General features: G+C 43.9%; 1 long non-coding RNA gene across 1 annotated transcript; it reads left to right on the plus strand.

Annotated features, from left to right (window-relative positions):
* Positions 1-319: 319 nt before the first annotated feature.
* LOC134404716 (uncharacterized) lies at positions 320-19,554 on the plus strand. Its single transcript, XR_010025899.1, has 4 exons — positions 320-401; positions 4,336-4,393; positions 14,399-15,084; positions 18,761-19,554. It is a non-coding gene; the product is annotated as an uncharacterized LOC134404716 (long non-coding RNA).
* The last annotated feature ends 1,731 nt before the right edge of the window (positions 19,555-21,285 follow it).

Genomic DNA, 21,285 nt, shown 5'->3' on the forward strand with positions numbered 1-21,285 from the left:
TGTGCCAATAATTTATTTTACTTTTTTTTTTTTAAAATCATTATTATTCAGTCTGATGAAAAATAAAACATTTTTTAAAGAATGAAGAAAATGTTGGTAAAATTCTTGTGGGTGGAATAAATGTTCTTGCACTTGCCTTAGTTATAAGGTGGCCGAGGGCTGTTATTAAGTGTGTGTGTCCTGTCTTTCATTGTATTATAACTTCTCAGTGGTCTGTGGCCTTCCCAGGCCTTTGCTAGACCTACCAGAAATTCCACGCCAGATGAGGGGAGACCCCACGATGCAAGTATCACGGGATGTCACCCTAGTCTATACATCAGGCACGACGAGCTCAAGGAGAGACCCATTGCGTCCACCATTTTTTTTAAAGGAATGGAGCGCACGAACGCTCATGCACCAAGGTAAGTGGTTTTTCTTTAAAAAAAGGTTTCCCTGCTCCACCCCACCCCACCCCCGAAGGGCACAGCACTCCTGGGAAGCGCTGCACCCCGTGTGCGGCTCCCACCTCTGCTGCTTTTCTTGCACAGAGCCAGGAAAAGCCGCAAAAATGGGCCACACGCTCGCAGTCTCAGGCTCAGCCCAAGACCGCAGGAAAAAGCAGGCCCAAAGGGGTAGGCTATATCCCAGGGCCAGGCAGGGTTGATCCCTGCCTGAGCTCGGGATCCCCTGTGCATCATCTGGACACACAGGGACGATCTTGGGTATAGCCTGGTCCAGCAAAGGCCCCAGATGCCCATGCTTCAATTAAAGCCCAAACGTCATGAGACATTCCTCCTATGGGGCTCTTTCAGATTAGGAAGTATGGACAGAAGGAGAGACTAAGAAAGATAGAGACATATGTAATAGAAAAAAATAAAGAACACAGCACCTAAGCCACCTGAACTAAATTCAAAACACCACCAGAAGAAGTTCAAAACACAATTTAAAGCACCTGACCATGAGGCTGGGGAATGGAAGCCTGTTTTGGAGGGAAGAAAACATTTGGTAAACTGGAAGACAGGTTTCAGCATAGCACTAAGTGAAACCCTCCATTAATTTTTTTATTCTAACATATCCTCAAGTCTCTATTGTCTCTAGTAACCTTCCTTCACAGTTTCACCTTATGAATTCTATTTACTTGAAAGACTGAAGACAAGTAGTCTCTGTGGTATATTTGTAAGATTAATTAGTCCCACTGGCAGACCAAAAATCAAAATTAGATGGAGAGGTTTCCAGTGCTGCCTGCCAAAAGTTTGTGTTTATAAAAGTACACATACATTCTTTCTCAATTATGAGGCAATAAATTCCAACTCTGTATGATGATGGGTTAAAATTAAGTGTTTTCTGCTGCTGCATAGTTCTAATAATACAATAATTAAGAAGAAATTGCATTATAATATCCATAGGGCTTACCTTTAAAGGAAGCAACATTTCTTTTGCTATTAATGCAATTTCAGCATTAAGTCCTTCCTGTCAATTCAGCTTCTCAAAATCACATTTCCCCAACAATCAGCAGTAACATGATAGTTAACCTTTGCTTAATGCAAGTTGAGAAAATAATGTCGAGAAACAGGAATAAAACCTCTAAGCATCCTTTATGTTTCTTCTTCAGCTAAAGATCTGTGAAACTTTAGCCATAGATCTTTGCTTTAAAATGGCAATGAAAACCTTGACATCAGAAACGAAAGTTGGCTGAATACACACAGTGAAAAGATCCTTTTCATATGGAAAGAAGGCACACATTATATTGTCAAACCATTTATTCTTATTTCAAGACAATTTCCCCTTAAATGTCATTCTTTTTCAACATCCTGTTATGTTACCATTTTTGAAAGAGATAGCATTTTCAGTGACCTTAACACTTTTAAAATATATATGACCAATGCTAATAAAGAAGAACTTTCCCAACAGTTACACAGCTTTGGCAGTGGCACAAAGAGTTCTCAACACTACAGCCCAAATGGGCTTCAACTGTGACATTAATATAAGACAATGAATTAGATCTAGAGGTGTATGAATGGAAGACCAATCACGTAACGAGGTTTTCCTCCTCTCTTCCCCTCGCTGTTGTCTCCTGTGCTAGTGAAAAAGCTACCACAAGGAGGTTCACCAGCTACAGCCTCTGCTGGACAGGGATAGCTTGGCCACGGTGGTACAGGCATTGGTAACCTCAAGATTGGATTACTGCAATGCACTTTATGTGGGGCTTCCCTTAAAGTTGCTCCAGAAGCTGGAGCTAGTGCAGAATGCTGCAGCCCAGCTGTTGTCTGGAGCTGCCCCTTTCATGTAACTCCTTTGCTGAAGGAGCTGTACTGGCTTCCTATTCACTACCAGGCCAGGTTTAAGGTTCTTGTACTAGTGTACAAAGCCCTAAATAACTTGGGACCAGGATATCTGAGACAGAGCCTTCTCCCCTATCAACTTGCCCAGTCACTGAGGTCATCCAGGGGCATACTCCTGGTGGTTCCACACAGACCTACCCTCTGATTGGAGTCCACCAGGGGAAGAGCCTTCAGCATGGTAGCCCCCCTCCTATGGAATTCCCTGCCTTTGGAGGTCAGGCAGGTGCCAACTTTGTATTCCTTTTGGTGCCTACTGAAAATGTCATTGTTCCATGAAGCCTTCCCTTGATGACAAGCCACAGTTTAAATAATCTATTTTAACGTTTTTTATTCTGTTTTCATTTTATATTATCTTGTACACCACTCTGAAATTGTGAATGGGAGTGGTATATAAATACTGTAAATAAATAAGTAAATAAAACAATTGGAGGACCTTCCGGGGAAAAATGGGATGTAGCATGGAGGACCATAGTGGAAGAAGGAGGTTGGGGAAAATTGGATGTAAACACCTTGCTCAAGTTAAGCTTTGCTTGAGCAAGGTATCTCTGCCCAATTTTACACCAATGAATCAATCCTACTGCAGCTCCTTGCACCATTCCTATGGTGTTCATGAGGTTCCTTTTAGTCATTAGAAGGTTGGGGGTGGGACACAGCAGGCTGCAAGTGAAGGAAGGGGTGGAGAAATCCTATGGCATGAGTGATCTTCTGCTTGCACACTTCTGGATCTCATCAATTAATACGTTAACGATGTTTTGTATGGCTGCTCACCAGGTTTCCCCAGTAAAACCTGTAAAATGAGTCTCAGGGCCTTCCTAGACGAGGGTTTAGCCCGGTGCGAGGCCCGGGCTCCCTGCTGTGCTTGCAGATGATGCACAGGGGATCCCGGGGTCAGGCCGGGCTAAACCCTCCCTTGACCCGGGATAACCGGATCCACTTGTGGCCTGGTTTTTCTGCAGCCCTGGGCTGAGGAAGGTCTAACTGGTTCTGCGGCTTTTCCTGGCTGCTCACTTACTGAGCGCTGTGCCCATTGGGCCAGGGGCGAGAGAATCACGGGGGGGGGGAGTGATGGGGGCCAGGGGGGAAAGAGCAGACCTGGCAGGAGAGATGGGGGGGAGAGCGGAGCCAGGGTGGGGAGATCACAGCCGGGTTGGTGGTGGAGGGGGCATCGGACATGGCGAGCAGGGACGGCGAGTGGATGGGAGAGTGAGCGAGAGAGCAGGGGGACGAGCGAGGAGGCAAGTGGGGGGGTCAAACGAGGGGGCGAGCAAGCGAGCGAGCAGGGAGGTCAAGCAAGGGGGTGAGCGGGCAAGCAAGCGGGTGAGTGGGGGCAAGCGGGGGTCATCAGACATTGTGGGGGGGAAATCGGGGGCAGGGGGAGCAGGGAACCCTTTATTTTTTTAAAAAAACATTTACCTTTTTGTTGGTGCGCTCCTGCGCACATGGCCCCTTTAACTGTTTTTTAAAAATGCAGGACGCGACAGGGCTTTCCTTTCCCTGTTGCGTCTGACGTCTGGATAGGTGCGACGGCCCGTGCTAATTGTAGCATGGGCTCGCCACGCCTGAAGGCCGGATTTAAAGGTAGGTCTAGCAAGGCTCTTTGTGGTGTAAGTAGTATAGAGGTGACCTATTCTATTTGACAGTAGTGTCTGCTGGATGAGCTCAACTAAAGATGAAGCAGATGCTGGATTTGAAATTGGGGTCCTAACTTTTTAAAACAGGATAGATGCCAATCATATTCAACGTACTCCAATCACGTCCCTAGCAATTATTCTGTCATATAAATAAAAGTCTGAAGAAGCACTCCCCTCCTACAGAGCTTGGTTGGACTTCCTTCACAGGATCTACTCATCTACAAACAATGGGCGTATGAATAATAGGCCAGTATTCAAACTCCACAATCAGGTCAAACCCTCTTACTTCAGTCCTTGCTGTCCAGTAATATTAACTCTATTTTATATTTATTGAATTTCTTTTACATGTTTTTGATTAATTAATATCCATTGTGATATTGCAGAAAGGCTTCAGAAGTCATAACTGTAAACAAACCCAAAGCAAGAACATCGTAAAGCAAGGTATGTCTCCTAGGTTTCTACAGATGCTTCAGTTGCTCTGATCAACTACATTTCAAAAGTGGAAAAGGTGAACTTTATCTACTGCAGATGAAGCTACCAATTCTGTCAGTTAGACCAAAAGACTTAACAATTTTAATATCCTGGCTAGTTTGAAAGGGAAATAAAATTCCTTCTTAATCCCCCAATACATTATTGTTAAGCTCTTAGCTATCTCAGCATACATCCTTTGAACATCCTTTCTGCCAGCCATGCATAGGTTCCATTTATAATGCTGAGCGTTACCAAAGATTTCATGCTTGTGTTAAAGCTTGACTCACTACGTGCAACAAGTGATCGGTAATTCCTATGTGATTAGATCTCCACATGGGACTACCCATTAACTGGTCACCTGTTTTCATCCTCAAAGTGCTTTAGCTCATTATCTTTATCCTGATCCCACTGAGGTGTGCTATGGGTGAAATTTTCTTCAGATAATCGTGCAGAGTATTTATCTGGAATCAAAATGTGAAAGTCAGCTGGAATTCTGTCCATGTCAGCTCATTGTATCTTAATTGCTTTACAGAAAGCAGAAAAAATGTTTCAAATAAGTTTAATTAGTATTATGAACAGTAGTTTTATGAACTATTAGTATTATGAACAGTATTATTAGTATTATGAACAGTAGTATATGACTGTGTACACTGGCAGCTCATTATCCATAACCCACAGCATGATGAATGTATAGCCTTAAGAGGAAAAGGTTCCCTAAACACACACACACACACACACACACACACACACACACACACACTTTTTAAGATAACTGATAGAACTTAGGGATGGGGGAGAAATTTGTTATATATTAATGTGAATTTAATTTATTTATTTATTTATTTATTTATTTATTTATTGCATTTCTATACCACCCCATAGCTGAAGCTCTCTGGGCGGTTCACAATAGGGCTGTCCATCACAGGGAAATCCGGCCCCTTTGGGGCCAGTTGGAATCACCCCGATACCACTGACTCTGCTTGCATTTGTGTGTTGAGCCGTGGGTAAGTTCCTTAAATCCAGGAACTTTTCGGTTTTTTGTTTTGTTTTGCACAAATAGCCGTTTGTGCAAAAATGCAGCTATAGACAGTGGTGGATGAAAATGATGTAATTTCTACAAATTGCAACTGGGGCAGGGGCGAGCCAGCAAAAAAGTGCTAAGACACACACACACCCCTCCATGGATTCCTCCAACATCCTTAGTTCACAGCAATTAAAAGCATAAAATATAACCTAAAATACAATATAAAAGTTTAAAAGTTTAAATCTACATTATAAAATAGAAAGAAAAACCAAAATAAAATCTGGCAGCAGTGCAAAGGTTTAAAATAATGCTAGGCTAAATCCTGCTGCCTATTTTCAGGAACTTTCTCTCTCCCTGCAAAAGAAGCACTGTTTTTTCTGCCTCTTTTACAGAGAGGGTTTCTGTTTACCTTTTCTAAGTGTAGCTGGTTGCTGAGTAGCCTTCTCCCTATTTTTTAGATTTTCAAGAAAAATCAACACTCCCTTCCTCCAGCATTTGGAGGAGCCCAGCAGTTCTTAATGACTGCCTAATGGAGGCCATGTGGCCTCTCCCTCTCTAATAAGCTCATTTTATGTCTTGCTAAGACACAAAGTTTTGTACATGGCAATGATTTAGTCATTGGCGTGCAGACAGGGGGTTCAGCAGGTTCAGCTGAACCCCCTAATATGCTGCCGCCGCCATGTTTGCCCCGTCCCTGTCAAAATACCGGGGTTGTGGTTACTGGGCCCGCAGCAACCACAACTCCAACTTACTGGGCCTAAATTTCCCCGGCAAGTGGTGGCGGCCATCTTGAATCTCGCCCGAACTCACGCGAGATCTCGGCAGCTGGCTGGGAACTCTGTGAGACCCAGCCAACAGCCGAGATCTCACGTGAGTTTGGGCAAGATTCAAGATGGCCGCCGCCACTCACGGGAGAAATTTAGGCCCTTGAGAGCAAGGTGAGGGGTTGGGGGCTGCGTGCAACAACGCAGCCTCCAGCACCCCACCCCCCAGCTCAGAAGAAGCAGAAGCAGCAGCAAGAAGAAGCAAGCAGGAGGAGGAGAAGATAGAGGAGGAGGCAAGACTGAGGTTTGTGTGTGAGAGAGAATGTGGGGGTGCATGGGGTCTTTGAGTGAATGCGTGTGCATGCATGTGTGTTTTTGGAGTGAGTGATGCTGAGTGTGTGTATGTGTGTGCTGACAGTGTGAGTGTATTGATGTCTGAATGGGATGCCTGGTTGTTTGACTGAATGAATGTATGTTTGTAGTGGGGGTGGCTGTAGTTTTCTGTGACTTGGGGGGATGATTTGGAGACAGAAAAAGTCCTACAGCTCCCAGCATGTCCTAGCCAGCATGTTTACTTCTAAGTAGACATGCATGGGGTTGCACAGGGCTCTTTTTAGCATTAAGGTTAGAACTAGGTCCAAGAGAAGTCAGCTTGAGTTAGGGTGCAATCCTATAGACAGAAAAAGGCCTACAGCTCCCAGCATGTCCTAGCCAGCATGTTTACTTCTAAGTAGACATGCATGGGGTTGCACAGGGCTCTTTTTAGGGTTAAGGTTAGAACTAGGTCCAAGAGAAGTCAGCTTGAGTTAGGGTGCAATCCTATAGACAGAAAAAGGCCTACAGCTCCCAGCATGTCCCAGCCAGCATGTTTACTTCTGAGCAGACATGCATGGGGTTGCACAGGGCTCTTTTTAGGGTTAAGGTTAGAACTAGTCCAAGAGAAGTCAGCTTGAGTTAGGGTGCAATCCTATAGACAGAAAAAGGACTACAGCTCCCAGCATGTCCTAGCCAGCATGTTTACTTCTAAGTAGACATGCATGGGGTTGCACAGGGCTCTTTTTAGCATTAAGGTTAGAACTAGTCCAAGAGAAGTCAGCTTGAGTTAGGGTGCAATCCTATAGACAGAAAAAGTCCTACAGCTCCCAGCATGTCCCAGCCAGCATGTTTACTTCTGAGTCGACATGCATGGGGTTGCACAGGGCTCTTTTTAGGGTTAAGGTTAGAACTAGTCCAAGAGAAGTCAGCTTGAGTTAGGGTGCAATCCTATAGACAGAAAAAGTCCTACAGCTCCCAGCATGTCCCAGCCAGCATGTTTACTTCTGAGTAGACATGCATGGGGTTGCACAGGGCTCTTTTTAGGGTTAAGGTTAGAACTAGTCCAAGAGAAGTCAGCTTGAGTTAGGGTGCAATCCTATAGACAGAAAAAGTCCTACAGCTCCCAGCATGTCCCAGCCAGCATGTTTACTTCTGAGTCGACATGCATGGGGTTGCACAGGGCTCTTTTTAGGGTTAAGGTTAGAACTAGTCCAAGAGAAGTCAGCTTGAGTTAGGGTGCAATCCTATAGACAGAAAAAGGCCTACAGCTCCCAGCATGTCCTAGCCAGCATGTTTACTTCTAAGTAGACATGCATGGGGTTGCACAGGGCTCTTTTTAGCATTAAGGTTAGAACTAGTCCAAGAGAAGTCAGCTTGAGTTAGGGTGCAATCCTATAGACAGAAAAAGTCCTACAGCTCCCAGCATGTCCCAGCCAGCATGTTTACTTCTGAGTCGACATGCATGGGGTTGCACAGGGCTCTTTTTAGGGTTAAGGTTAGAACTAGTCCAAGAGAAGTCAGCTTGAGTTAGGGTGCAATCCTATAGACAGAAAAAGTCCTACAGCTCCCAGCATGTCCCAGCCAGCATGTTTACTTCTGAGTAGACATGCATGGGGTTGCACAGGGCTCTTTTTAGGGTTAAGGTTAGAACTAGTCCAAGAGAAGTCAGCTTGAGTTAGGGTGCAATCCTATAGACAGAAAAAGTCCTACAGCTCCCAGCATGTCCCAGCCAGCATGTTTACTTCTGAGCAGACATGCATGGGGTTGCACAGGGCTCTTTTTAGGGTTAAGGTTAGAACTAGTCCAAGAGAAGTCAGCTTGAGTTAGGGTGCAATCCTATAGACAGAAAAAGTCCTACAGCTCCCAGCATGTCCCAGCCAGCATGTTTACTTCTGAGTAGACATGCATGGGGTTGCACAGGGCTCTTTTTAGGGTTAAGGTTAGAACTAGTCCAAGAGAAGTCAGCTTGAGTTAGGGTGCAATCCTATAGACAGAAAAAGGCCTACAGCTCCCAGCATGTCCCAGCCAGCATGTTTACTTCTGAGTCGACATGCATGGGGTTGCACAGGGCTCTTTTTAGGGTTAAGGTTAGAACTAGTCCAAGAGAAGTCAGCTTGAGTTAGGGTGCAATCCTATAGACAGAAAAAGGCCTACAGCTCCCAGCATGTCCCAGCCAGCATGTTTACTTCTGAGTCGACATGCATGGGGTTGCACAGGGCTCTTTTTAGGGTTAAGGTTAGAACTAGTCCAAGAGAAGTCAGCTTGAGTTAGGGTGCAATCCTATAGACAGAAAAAGTCCTACAGCTCCCAGCATGTCCCAGCCAGCATGTTTACTTCTGAGTCGACATGCATGGGGTTGCACAGGGCTCTTTTTAGGGTTAAGGTTAGAACTAGTCCAAGAGAAGTCAGCTTGAGTTAGGGTGCAATCCTATAGACAGAAAAAGGCCTACAGCTCCCAGCATGTCCCAGCCAGCATGTTTACTTCTGAGTCGACATGCATGGGGTTGCACAGGGCTCTTTTTAGGGTTAAGGTTAGAACTAGTCCAAGAGAAGTCAGCTTGAGTTAGGGTGCAATCCTATAGACAGAAAAAGGCCTACAGCTCCCAGCATGTCCCAGCCAGCATAGATGGCTTGGGCATTCTGGAAGTTGTAGGACTTTTTTTCTGTCTGAACAGGCAGAGAATTGAGCCCAAGGATGGTAACAATATATCATAGAATCATAGAACGGCAGAGTTGGATGTCATACTGCTCTAACAGTCAGGAGGTTTTTCCTGATGTCCAGCTGGAATCTGACTTCCTGTAACTTGAGCCCATTATTCCGTGTCCTGCACTGTGGGAACATTGAGAAGAGATCCTGGCCCTCCTGTGTGTGTCAATCTTTCAAGTATTTGGGGAGTGTTATCATGTCTCCCCTCAGGCTTCTCCTCAAGGCTAAACATTACCTCTGTTTCCTTTCCCCTCCGGGACACTCATACCTCTCCTGTCTGCACCCTCTCTCCCTCTTCTACCCCACACATAGGGGCATTTCTCTCTCTTCTTTCCCCAGGGCTCCCCCTACGCCAATTCTCTTCTTCTGCCCTTATTTTATTTAGAGTATTTTTATTTAGAGTATTTTTATCCCACACCTCAGCCTAAAAGTCTCCCGGAGTGGCTTACAATTGATCAGTAAAGAAGACTGATGTGCCCTTGTGATGGTTTCCCATCCTCTCTTTTCTCCTTCATCTCCTGTCTTCTGCCAATAGCCCCTTCGCGGCCTTCCAGAGATGCCCCTAGTTCCAGATCTCCTACACTCCCCCAAGTTTTCCAAATCTTGCCAGCCAGCCCTCTCTTACGCTAGGCTCGCAGCCACCCCTCGTCCTCACTATATTCACCCCAGAAGTCTCTCTCCTGGACCTCATTCCAAATTCTTTGCTCAGCAGCACACAGGGCAATCTTTTAAAATCATTATTAGGGCTTTTGATGTATGGTGTATTCTCTGTATGGTGCTGGAACTTAAGATGACACTCATTGTTGTTAATGTGATAGAAACTGTTTTAAATGTGAATCTGTTTTAGTAAGTTTGGATTAGGTCATTATCTGATTAAATTTAAAGATGGTGAAAATTGACTGTATCTTTATATATGCCTGGTTATCACTACAGCAAAAAAAATAGTATTCAGAGTCTCCATTTTAAAATGTGTATTTTTAAAGTACAGATTACTTGTTAATTAAAAAAAATACAGTTTACTTCAGTTTTCGTTTATTTTGTTTGTTTGATGAATGAAAAAAAAGTCCTTTATTACTGTATATTTAATCAATGTTTACCTTAAAAAAAAAAAATCCCTGGCTGAACCCCCTAATGAAATGTGCTGCACACGCCTATGGATTTAGTTGAAGGACTATGAGTGAAAATGTGCGAAAGGTGGTTCTTCCCTCATTTCCATTTCACATATTTTCTTCTGAGACACAAGTGAGAGATGGGGCCAGAGTTACCCTGGCTCTTGGTTGAATGGCATGATGGCAAGTAAAGGACAAAGGCAGACAGAGGCCAGATCTACACCAAGCAGGTTATAAGACTATCAAACTGGTATGAAAGCAGTATGTAAGAGGCAGGAGCCACACTACTGCTTTATAACAGTATTGAATTACACTGACAACTGTTGGGGCCCATTGACACATTCTGTATACTGCTTTCATAGTGTGATATCCTGCTTGGTGTAGATGTGTCATGGGTCCCAACAGTTGTCAGTGTAATTCAATACCGCTATAATGCAGTAGTGTAGATCCTGCCAGAGAAAGTTGCAAAGACCCTAACTTGTAGCCAACCTGAACTGGGGAAGGAGTGGATGGAGCTGTAAAATGGGTGAGGACTATCCCATGGGTTACAGGATCGTCAATTCCTCCTGCTCAATTAGACTTGATGGTCACTTTCCTAGTGTGGAATACATTTCTCACTTAAAGTGGAAAATAACTACTGCATTCACTGTAATGCTGCAGATGAGGTTCAACCGATACCAAAAAAAAGCAAGAACGGAAGAAAGCACAGTTTAATCATATATGTAAAGAATGCAGAATATGAGAATGAATTGCAACATGTAGCAGTTAACTCTCAAAGGAAAAATAGAAAAGGTACCAACAGAGATAATCTTCAGATTGAACCAAACCCTCTAATTATAACATGCAAACAGCATTCCCATCTCTCAAAGGGGAAATCGAAGTGAAGTCTACAGTACTCATCTGCAAAGTGAACTGAAAGGTTACAGCCAAATACAAGATCTGTTTGGCTTGAGCTTGGAGGAGGATGAGCTGGTTGCATAGTCAGCTGAAGAGCTGGATCTAGTTTGTCTCACCAAACCACAGCATGCTGAGCCGGAGCATGACCTTCTGCAAGCATATTCCCCTGAGCCTGAGGAATTTTGACTGGGAAAGGCTCATGAGCACAGGGCTCATCTACACCAAGCAGATATTCCACTATGAAAGTGGTATGAAAGCGGTATATAAAAAGTAGAAGCAAGCAACACTACTGGTTTATAGCAGTGTGGAAATGCACTGACAACTGTTGGGGCCCATTGACACATACCATATACCACTTTCATAGTGCTATATCCTGCTTGGTGTAGATGTGTCAATGGACCCCAAGAGTTGTCAGTGCACTTCATTACCACTATCAAGCAGTAGTGTGGCTCGTGCCTTTTATATACTCCTTTCATACCACTTTCATAGTGGAATATCCTGCTTGGTGTAGATGAGCCCATGGAAAGGGATAGGCAGTCCACCCCCTGCTGCTTCTTTGTTCAAAACTACAGCATCGTGAGGATTCTTTTCATTTAAAAAAACCTGAACAGGGCTTTGATATATGTATTTGTATGTAATGTTGGAGACAGATAGGCCAGAACTACACCTTGCATCAAATCATTACGAACGTGGAATAAAAAGCAGGAAATAACACTATGAAAGCAGTATATGGAATTCAGATTGTTTCTCAACAATTATCAGCACAGTTCAATACTGCTATAAAGCAGTAGTATAGATCTAGAACATCATCCTATGGGGAAAAATTGTGTTCGCTTACGTTCGCTTCTCTGCCCTCATTTTTGTCCTTCATTACTTCCTCTTTCGAAAGAGGTAGTAAACAGCATGCACGTGGGCCATTTAGTGGGGCATTTTGATTGTGCTGTTTCTCCTGCACACAGCAGGAGATAGCAGTAAGTTCCATCTGAAAAATAAATCAGATTTATAGGGGTCTTTTTTTTGTCATGCGAAGAAAGCTAGAAGGGCCAGGAGGCATGTGGGACACAGACGATGTTGTGAGTAAGACCTGCGAAAATCCATGAGTGTCCAGTAACGAGCATGCAATAAAACACTCATCTGATGACACCTCTAGCTTTAGTGTAAGCCAAAGAACAACCCACGATTCTGCAAGAAGGACGTCTGCCATCATGGAAGCTATACAAAAATGCATCTCAGGCAACATATGGGATGAGACACAAATGAAACCACAACAAACTTTGAAAAACTTCAATATTCTCTCCTAGTTCATGAATCTATTCCCCAAGAATACTAATTATGAATTTTGACACTTTTGAAAAGAGAAATGTTCAAGGAAAAGCAATGATACAGCATTGGGGGTGGGGGAGAGAGAACTCCAGAAGAGAAGATTGGATCCCAATTCTTAGCAGACAGAACTCCTCAGCCTCTTTAACTGGCTAGTCAAGGCTTTTCTTTTCTTCTCCCAATTGCCACAGCAATCTTCTCTGCTTCTCCCAATAGCTACTTGTTGTCTAGCTGCCTATTTCCTTATGAAATAGTGTATGTGTGTGTGGGGGGGGGGGTGTATGGTGTATATGAAGCCAACCACTTCATATTATTATTATTATTATTATTATTATTATTATTATTATTATTATTATTATTACTATTATTATTTATTTATTTATATAGCACCATCAATGTACATGGTGCTGTACAGATAACACAGTAAATAGCAGGACCCTGCCGCGTAGGCTTACAATCTAATAAGTTGTAGTAAACAATAAAGAGGGAAGGAGAATGCGAACAGGCACAGGGAAGTGTAAACAGGCACCGGGTAGGGTGAAGCTAAACAGTATAGAGTCAGAACAAACTCAATATTTGAAGGCTATAGGGAAAAGAAAAGTTTTTAGCTGAGTTTTAAAAGCAGTGATTGAGTTTGTAGTTCTCAAGTGCACAGTATTCTAAAGAAAGATGGTGGCTGACACTGGACACCAATTGCTCTACCTAATAATTTGAATTAAGCAGTTCACTGCAGTGGATAGGAGAGGTTGTTGGTAATCCTCTCCTTTAAATTTAGAGCTAATGTATCTTTCTTTATGCACTTCCATCACTACTATTTCCACATATCACCTTTCTCTGTAAGTTAGGAAGTAAGGTTGATCAAGAAAAGCATATAATTTTATTTGCTCCAATAATTCACGTAGTTTTGAGATTCACCAACAAAAGCATAGGTGGGCAGCATTTGGCCCTCTAGACATTTTAGTCTACAACTAACAGCATCTTTAACCATTGTTTATGCTGGCAAGGACTTTTGGGAGTTGTAGGCCCAAATATCTGGAGGGCCACACATTCCCTACCCTTGAACTAAAAGTATACCATTATGTTAACCCCAGGAATTTATGTTGAGTACCAGAACTGAGCTGAGATCACAGTCCTTCCATGCAAAAATCTACTCCTGGTTACCCCAAGCTTTCTTTCACCAGTGTAATTTAGGGAGGGAAGGGTTATTTTGTTGCTGCTATTGTTAAATAACTAGTAACATGTAATCTTTGCCAATGTAGTGCAGATCACTCAGAGATCTACCTTCTATCTACCACTGCTTTAGCGTGCACATGTGATATCTTCAGCAGCAATGTAGTATAAGCATTGACATATACTGCATGGCATGGCATCATCTATGGACTGCATCAGAAAATGATTTTGCATTTCCAAATTGAAATTAAAAGTTGCAGTGTTTCCAGAGAGCCGCACACCCTTTTCCACATTTGTCAACTTGCTGTAGCTTAGGGTGTGTGCGTGTTTTTCCTGTGTGAAATTGAGACATGATTTATGTTGATAAATATTGAAAAGGACAGCTTAAATTGTTTGGCACATAACCTATTAATGACATCTATTTTTCCTCTCTTGACTGGCCACCACTCAAGTCCTTCTGGCATGAGAACTACCTTGTGGAAAGCACACTCTGGACACACTAGGAAAAAAAGTCTTCACATATGTTTTTTTGACAGTCACCTTTTCAGATGGTATAATTGCCAAAGACCCCTCAGCAAAATAATGATAGCAGAGTGCTTGTGATAGAAATGTACTAAAAAGACAGATTGTTTTGAATGCTTCTAAAGAAAAATGTGTGTTTACTTTCAGATATCTGTGAGATGGATGGACCAGGAAGACCTCAACATAAAGTAAATCAGATTCCAGAAGAGGATACTGATCTTCCTACTCAGTCACAGGGGGAAAGATATCTTATAGGTCAGACTGTTTGTCTTTCCAGCCTAGCATTGTCTGACTGGCAATAGCTCTTCAGGGTCTCAGGCATTTCCCCATCACTGGTGTCATGCCCTTGCTAGAGGAATCGTCCTGAGACAAGGAAGCAGAGCCCCCAGAAACCAGGGACATACCACATCAAGCACTGGCACCAGATCAGGAGGAGCCTGGGCCTTCAGGGGAGATGACTCCAGGTCCTTCCCTGCCAGGGGGAGGGGACTCTGACTCTGGCGCATTGGCTGAGCAACCCCCCATCCCCCAGGAGCATTGTCGCTTCATGCGTCAAGCCACTAGGCCTCCTGTAAGAAGGAATGCTCATTTGAAAAAATGGTCTCTTCAGGAGAAAGGAACTCTTCTTGAGTAGGGCTCTGGTCAGAGAGCTCTGATGGACAGCAGCTGACCCTGGGTGGGGCTCAGCAGCCTTTGTGAATAAAAGCCAGCAGTGCGAGCTTGCTAGAAATAAGGCCTCATCAGCTTCTCCTGCCTTGTCTCCTGGCACTGCCTTGTTCTTGAACCCCTGTGCTACAACCTTGGACTCCAGCTTGACTCTGCTACTGGATTAGGTATGTATTGGACTGCCTAGCTGAGTTTGCCCCTTTGCTTGTTTGACCACTCCTGCTTCACCTGACTCTATTACTTGAACTGATTGCCTGTTATCTGGACTACTTCTGCATTTGTCTAAACTTCCTTGAACTGAAAAGTTATCTGCTGGAACATTGGTCTGTGTTATTACTTGGCCTTGTGGTCAGCTGTACAACTAAGGGCCTTCCTAGACGAGGCCTTAGCGTGCCTTCTGACCCGGCTTCCCTGCTGTGCGTCCAGATGACGCACAGGGGAATCTGGAGCCAGGCCGCGCTGAGGCCTGGTCTTACGCGCCATAAGCCAATGCGCTTATGGTGCGCTTTTTCCCCAGCTCTGGCCTCAGGCCGGGGCTGGGGAAAGTGTGGAGACTTCCGCGGCTTTTCGCGGCTCCTCGCTTATTCACGAAAAGCCGCGGACCTGGCACAGCGCTCATAGGAGCGCTGTGCCCATCGGCGGGGGGGGGGTGAAGGATGGCAGGGGCAAGGATGGGAGGGTGGGTGGCACAGGGGGAGGGTGGGTGCGATTGCGCCGCCGCCGCCCGAGCAAGCAGCCGAGCGGCGCTTGCCCGGGCAATGCCGCCCCATCCCAGGCATTGCCCGGGCAAGCGCCACTCGCCTGCTTGCTCAGGCGGAGGCGGAGCGATTGCACCCACCCTCCCCCCGTGCCACCCACCCTCCCATCCTCCCCCCCCTCGTTTTTTTTAAAAAAGTCAAAAAGCCACTTACCGTCTCCGGAGTCTTCGGGCCAAACACGGCCCCTTTAAACAAACAAACAAAAAAAAAATGGCGGACGATGCAGGGCTTCCGTCCTCCCTGCGTCTCCGCTGTCTGGAAGCCTGGGGGAGGCGCTCTAACGGTAGCGCGCCTCGGCCCCGCCTCCCTGCCGGCGTAAGCTGGCAGGTCTAGCAAGGCCCTAAGACTGCTACAGCCAATGCAGGGCAACTGGCTCTCTCATCATTTTAACTGGAGATACCATGGATTAAACCCGGGAACTTCTGCATGCAGTGCTCTGCTATTGAGCCTGGGTCCCTCCTGCAACCCACTTCTGTGCATCAGAGGAACGGAATTCATTCCCCAATGGCCAAAACATAGTGTCCAATGGTAGTTAGTGGCTCTTCCACAACAACAGGGATTCCTCCATTTCTAGTAGAGGAAGAGTGTTTCTACTTACGGCTGTTAACTGGTTTCATTGCAGAATTGAGATACAAGCTGTACATACAGAACTTTTTGTTTTCTACTTTTACACTATATAACCCTCAGGTGACAGTGTGGTATAGCAGAACAGCATCAATATGCAAGTATTTCTTTTACTTTCAGAAATTATCTCCCATTTCCCTGCTCTAAAAAGACCCAGGAAAGTATTCTTAAAAAAACAGAAGTGAAACTGGAGCATCACAACATTGTCTAAGGATCCTGCAAACAACTGTGAGTATGGAATCAATGGCGCAAAAGAAATGATTCATGTAGAAAAGCTTGAAAAGACAAGCTCTGTGTTTTTCATTAGGATCTGGAATTCAACTAACTCCTTTGTCATGGAAAATATGGATTTTGCTAGATGTTAGATGTACATACACTGTGTGATTTTAAATTTCCATAATCCATGCAGACCTGCTCCAATGTTATCTTTAATTTTGGCATGGGAGAGTTCATACAAGAGGAGTACTTCCCATGTCACAATAATATCGGAAGCTCTAGTACATAAGAGAAGAGTCCTTACTGCAGCTTCTTCCAAAACTGTGTCACATTCTGGAGGGTTCCAGTGGGACTGCCAGAGAAGATCCTGTGATGAACAGGGCCAGTGGAGGCTGATGGCAGGCTCTGGAGTTTGCAGGCAGCATGGCTGGCAGCATATTGGGAACCTGCCTTCCAATAAGGAAGCTGGTAAGCCAGAGGACCCTCAAAGCAAAGCTAGCAAGGGCAAGATTAATAAGCAATTGGAATTTAAATGGGAGGGGAAAGAACACTGAAGGAATGGAAAGTGAGGCCATGTGGGAGGAGAAGAAAGAAGCAAGATGGGGGGGGGAAATGTGTCAGCCAAAAAGAGGGCAAAGCTGACAGAAAGGACAGAGGTCTGGCAAAAGAGGAAGCCCAAAGGAGCAGTAATGGGAGTCTGGAGGGGTGAACCAGAGGAGTAGAATAAACTGGTGGCAGAGGAGGGAAAACAGTAGAGCTGGCTAGAGAAAAGAGCAAGGGAAGTGAAAAGGCATTCTCGGGTTGGGAAAATACATTGCTCTTACACAAAACTGGATACGGTCAGAATTCTCTCACCGACCAGGATTGACCTGCCAGTGAGACCTCAGCTAGTTTAAAGAAAGTTGTGATGAACACTTGGTTCTAATTCATAGGCACATGGACTGACACATCTGAGTCTCATGAATGTTTTCTGAGAACTTCACCTGGTGAACACCTACCCAAACAGAGAATTAGAAGATCCTACATGCCTTAGTAGAGCTGGAAAACTTAAGCCTGGATGCAATGCATAAGAGTAAAGAGTAGCTACTTATGTCTGGCTATAAAGTAGATATTTACCTTTTTGTTTAAACCTTTGTACTAGTGCACTTTCTTATGGAGATAATGGACCAAGAGCTGATGGAACCAAGATGAAGGTGCCACTTCCCCCAGAGCAGGTGACATCTTGGCAGCCAATGCTGGATGCTATGTATTGGAGGGATAATAGTGGCATGGGAAGGAGTTATGGCATGGGGTCCTCTCACATGGCCTTGGACTTCCAACTTTATTGAGCAGCATGGAAATAATCCACATTGCAGCAGCAGCTCTCACACTACTAAAGAAAATATCAGAAAGTGTCTTCAGCAACTGAGTGCCCTCTCTAACAGCAATTTTATACGGCCTTTAGTAAATGCCCTTCAACCTGGGGGGAATCTACACATCATACTGAACGTGCCTCCTTCTGCCAGTTTTGCATGCTCAGTGTGCATCAAAGCCTTGTTATTCACATGACATTTCTTGAAATCCGCATGTGATGTTACTCTCTGCTATGAAAGCGGCCCTTTTAGCCTGTCTTATAAGGTGTTAACCCAATATTTCTGTTAATGTATGTATCAATGCTGCACTGTTTCTTCCCCGCCCCCATAGGCTGACTATATATGGTTACATTTCCACTTATGGGTGCTCAGTACACTTTCAGCATGAAGTGGCACCATTTTTTCTGCAGAGCTTTCTGCTCTTGTCCCAAGTAAAAACAACAACAAAAACATCTGGGCACTCCTTTCTGGAATGCTCTGTTGCTGCAGTAGGAAGACATGATTTGATAGATGTGTGACCGGGGGAAACAGAACAAATTGCAGCAATCAGGAAGAAACAATGGTAGGGATACAGCAGTGTTGTGCACCATGTTTTGCTGATGGAGAAAAAAAAGTGCGAGGAGGCGCTTTGAATGCAATGTGTAGATTCTGCCCTGGCAAGACTTTCACAGCATGAAATAGAATTTTATCTTGCTTTAGTTCAAACTCCTCCAGAGATACGTCTTACTATTAAGAAGGGGTAAAGGACAATGATATAAATGTTGACTGAGAATATTCCTTACTTTTACATCTTTTAGTCTTTTTTTCCACTCTCAATGGAAACCCAAGTAAATAAATGTATAGATGAACATGAACATCATTAAAACCATCCATTTTGTCCCAATGTGTTACAGGGCTTCTCCACCACTATTACTGGGAAAAATCTACTACGAAAGTCAACATTCTGGGAGCTGAAGACCAAAGTGCAAACAATTTATTTGATTCCTCTGGCCTTTAATTAAATATTTTGACAGGCCTTATAGTTCATTGCTTTAAAGTGAGTGCCTGCGAGCAGGAGATTAATTTATGCTTATTTTAATTGCTGGATTCCATTGCAGCAGTTGCTGCATCAAAAAACAAATACATCACATAAATAAAATATGAATTCAAACAAATGAGTAATAATGAATATATCAGCCTAAAGGCAATTGGTGTTTTATATCAGAGGCTATTTATGATGTACTAATTAAGTCAGATTCACATTCCTGATACAGTTTTGAATATTTGGCCTTTGTTCTTCCTTTATGTACATGTCATGTACCTCATGATTTTATATACATTGAGGTTGCCCCCTCCCACCACTTTTTATTGGATTTTTTCCAGATGTGATTTCTTACACACACTTTTCAGGTTCTTGTAAGGTGTTCTCCTTTGGTGATAAAGTGTCTGGAGTTAGGGAGGGGGACAGATGCATAATAATCTGAATTGCAGTAACATTTTATCACCACATACATTAGCTTCCTCTTCCAAACAGGTACTAAATACTGTGGGTGCAATCCTGCCCTTTGTAAACAAGCTGGGCAGCATGTATTCAGAGTAGAACAAAGACTCAGAGCTATTTGTACTGCATGATGGATGAGGGCAAGAAATCATGGTCTATGCTAGAACAAGTGATTCCAGACCTTTCCTCTACATGTGTGTGTGTGAGAGAGAGAGTGGTGAGGAGGAGGAGGAGGAGAGAGACAGAGCATGAATGATCAGGGTGGGCCATGAGAGACTGGTAGGTACTAATCTGCTTATGATATAAAGTCGATAGCATCAAACAATGCAGAGAGATCAAGTATGAGGAGTGTGAAGGGTTGAGCCCTACAGAGAGGCAAGGGGTTTTCTTTTGGGATGGGGTATCCCTGAGAGGAGAGGATTCATTCCCAGGTTAAGTTTCATTTCGTCAGAGTGTGAACAGCACTTTCTCATTGGGGGGAAGAAGGGATAAAAAGAAAACCAGCCAGAGAAGACCAGAGCAGAGTCTAGGTGAAGCTTAGGTGGAAAGACTTGTATTTTTGCAACTCTTATTTTCTTGTAATGCCTTTTGAATTACTCAGCTGTATTTACTTTATTGTAATTTCATTGTTTTAATTCATTAGTAAACTGTTGTGTTAAGCTACACTTGCCTGGAATGTTGCTCACTCCACATCTACAGCCTAAACCCTATGCTACTGGGAAGGGGAGGGTAAAAAGAAAGAAGGTGGGACTCTTAAGGAGGCATACAGTCTTGTGAAAAAGAAAGTACACCCTCTTGGAAATGTATGATTTTACATATCAGGACATAATAACAATCATCTGTTCCTTAGCAAGTCTAAAAATTAGGTAACTACAACCTCAGATGAACAACAACACATGCCATATTACACCGTGTCATGATTTATTTAACAGAAATAAAGCCAAAATGGAGAAGCCATGTATGAAAAAGTAAGTACACCTTATGATTCAATAGCTTGTAGAACCACCTTTAGCAGCAATAACTTGAAGTAATCGTTTTCTGTATGACTTTATCAGTCTCTCACATCGTTGTGGAGGAATTTTGGCCCACTCTTCTTTACAACTTGCTTCAGTTCATTGAGGTTTGAGGACATTTGTTTATGCACAGCTCTCTTAAGGTCCCGCCACAGCATTTCAATCGGGTTGAGGTCTGGACTTTGACTGGGCCATTGCAACACCTTGATTCTTTTGTTTTTCAGCCATTAGTTTTACCCTACCCTGTGCCTGTTGGCATTCTCTTCCCCTCCTTATTGTTTTACTATGATTTTATTAGATTGTAAGCCTATGCGGCAGGGCCTTGCTATTTACTGTTTTACTCTGTACAGCACCATGTACATTGACGGTGCTATATAAATAAATAATAATAATAATAATAATAGTAATAAGATTTGCTGGTGTGCCTGGGATCATTGTCCTGTCGCATGACCCAATTGCGGCCAAGCTTTAGCTGTCGGACAGATGGCCTCACATTTGACTCTAGAATACTTTGGTATACAGAGGAGTTCATGGTTGACTCAATGACTGCAAGGTTCCCAGGTCCTGTGGCTGCAAAACAAGCCCAAATCATCATCCCTCCACCACTGTGCTTGACAGTTGGTATGAGGTGTTTGTGCTGATATGCTGTGTTTGGTTTTCGCCAAACGTGGCGCTGTGCATTATGGCCAAACTTCTCCACTTTGGTCTCGTCTGTCCAAAGGACATTGTTCCAGAAGTCTTGTGGTTTGTTCAGATGCAACTTTGCAAACCTAAGCCGTGCTGCCACGTTCTTTTCAGAGAGAAGAGGCTTTCTCCTGGCAACCCTTCCAAACAAACCATACTTGTTCAATCTTTTTCTAATTGTACTGTCATGAACTTTAACATTTAACATGCTCACTGAGGCCTGTCGAGTCTGAGGCCACAG

The sequence above is a fragment of the Elgaria multicarinata genome, chromosome 10, assembly GCF_023053635.1.
Source record: "Elgaria multicarinata webbii isolate HBS135686 ecotype San Diego chromosome 10, rElgMul1.1.pri, whole genome shotgun sequence".
NCBI lineage: Eukaryota > Metazoa > Chordata > Lepidosauria > Squamata > Anguidae > Elgaria > Elgaria multicarinata.